The sequence below is a fragment of the Pteropus medius genome, unplaced genomic scaffold (assembly GCF_902729225.1).
Source record: "Pteropus medius unplaced genomic scaffold, Ma_sr-lr_union100, whole genome shotgun sequence".
Lineage (NCBI taxonomy): Eukaryota > Metazoa > Chordata > Mammalia > Chiroptera > Pteropodidae > Pteropus > Pteropus medius.
Genome location: NW_024344371.1, coordinates 5,133,352 through 5,135,638, shown reverse-complemented (window position 1 = coordinate 5,135,638; position 2,287 = coordinate 5,133,352). Strand labels below are relative to the sequence as shown.

At 34.1% G+C, this 2,287-nt stretch overlaps 1 pseudogene; it reads right to left on the bottom strand.

Annotated features, from left to right (window-relative positions):
• Positions 1-963: 963 nt before the first annotated feature.
• On the bottom strand, positions 964-1,082 carry LOC120608638 (uncharacterized; annotated as a pseudogene).
• Positions 1,083-2,287: the final 1,205 nt, after the last annotated feature.

The following is a 2,287-nucleotide window of genomic DNA, read 5'->3' as shown; positions in this document are numbered from 1 at the left end:
ATCTTACATAGGTATGGAATGTTACAATTAATAAATCAATATTGACATATTTATTATTAAGTAAAGTCCATACTTTATTCCATTTTCCTAATTTCATGGTTCATCCTTTTTCTATTCCAGGATGCTATCCAGGATACCAAATTACATGAGCTGTCATGTCTCCTTTGGCTCCACATGACTGTGACAGTTTCTGAGACTTTTCTTGTTTTTAATGATCTTGACAGTTTTGAGGCATACTGATCATGTATTTTGTAGTTAGTCCTATAGTTGAGATTTCTTTGATGTTTTTCTCATGATTAGACTGGCCTTATGTATTTTTGAGAGGAAGATCATAGAGGTAAGTGTTATTTTGCTTACATTACATCAATGATACATACTATCAGCAAGACTTGGCACTGTTTATATTGACCTTCATCACCTGGATGAAGCAGTGTTTATTAGGTTTCTCACTGTAAAGTTACTCTTTTTTTTTCCCCCTCCTTCCAATGCTATACTCTTTGGAAGGAAGTCTCTATATATGGCTCATGTTTGAGGAATGAAAATTAAGCGCCCCACCTCTTTTAGGGCAGAGTATCTACATAAACTATTTGGAATTCTTCTGAAGAAGAGAAATTTGTCTATTCTCTCCATCTCCATTCATTTATTAAGTAATTTATTCATATCAATACAACTCATTGGTTGCTAGACTTTTTGTGACAAGTATTTTATTTGATTTCACTTAAATATATAGGTCTTATTCTAAGAATCTTATTCTTCATCTTCTTTCATTCTTTTTCCTTTAATAAGGTCTATAGAGACATGCCCTTAAAATTGAGGTCAGTACATTTTTTTTCTATAGTTCGTCAGATATTAAATATTTTTTATGTTTTAAAGTTTTTTATTTTTTTAGGCAAGGCAACCATTGGTTGACCTCATAGATTGCAAGGATCTTGTTAGCTTACAATTCCTTATTTTTTATTTTTACACCTACAGAACCTGGTCTTCCAAGGTGGTCTCCCATCTAAGTACTAACCAGGCCCAACCCTGCTTAGCTTCCGAGATCAGACAGGATTGGGCTTGTTCAGGGTGGCATGGCTGTAGACTAAATATTTTTGATTATGTGGGCTACACAGTCTCTGTTATAACTACTGTGAAAGCAGCCCTATACAGACAACGTTAAAAAAATTAAGTGTGGCTGTATCCAATAAAACTTTATTTAAAAAAGTATGTGAGACAGATTTGGTTAAGAGGGCATAGATTGTTGTCCCCTGCCTTAGAACGTTAATGTCTCTAAGATCTTTACTCCCAGATCTTTCTGTGCTCTAATGACCTGACTTTCCAGGAGTAACTTTTAGTATTATGGGTTCTTAATGACCTTCTCTGTAAAAAGGCATTTTAATTCTTTTCCATGTAATTTAAAGCTTTGATGGAAAATACATGCACATAATTAAAAGAATATTGACTCTGAATTCAAGAATTTGGAGAAGAACAAAGAATGCTTTCCCTTCATAGACTTTAAGACAGAATTAATGCTGGAGCAAGATAACTTTACTCTATTTGTTCCAAACATTCCTGTATGTTTTCCTAAGCCAATGATAGGGTGATCATTTGGAGTCAGGGATATGAAGAGGAGTAAATGGAAGGAAAAGTGTCTCGGAAAACTAAGTCTCTGTCAATTCTTTATAGACTAAGTGATTTTTGAACACCATTTGCAAGGAATATATACCACACTATGACACACATTTATTAAAAATAAAAACAAAAAAATGAAAAAAACAAAGAAACATTCAGAATGGAAACTGAGCAGAAGTTTAAGGAATATTTTTCTTCCTTTTCATACCAAAACTTCATAATACTTAGTTAACACAACCATTGTATTAACGATAAACCATCTACAATACAAGTTGATTAGTTACAATAGGTTCTGTCTATTCAAATGTGTTAGTTCTGAAGGGACACTGCTGCATCTAATTTGATTTCCCCCTGAGCAGTACATGATGTGTTATTTGATGCCCTTCAAAGGACACGATTAGCCAAGCTATAAAGTGTCTGATTTTACTAGCTTTGCTCGGTTTTATCAGTTTGTAAATGTGTTATTTTCTCCATTTATTGTGCCTATGGGATTCAGAGATAGAGTAAGCATCAAGTTAATATGTTTTGGGGAGGCAGCAATGGCCATACTTTAACACTTACGCAGTGTTGTGATGACATTGAAGATGGAGTCATGGAAACTGTAATGTCAGGGCCATTTATCAAGGCAATTCTTCAATGCTATAAACCCTGGCTCCGACACTGAATTCAACAGTAG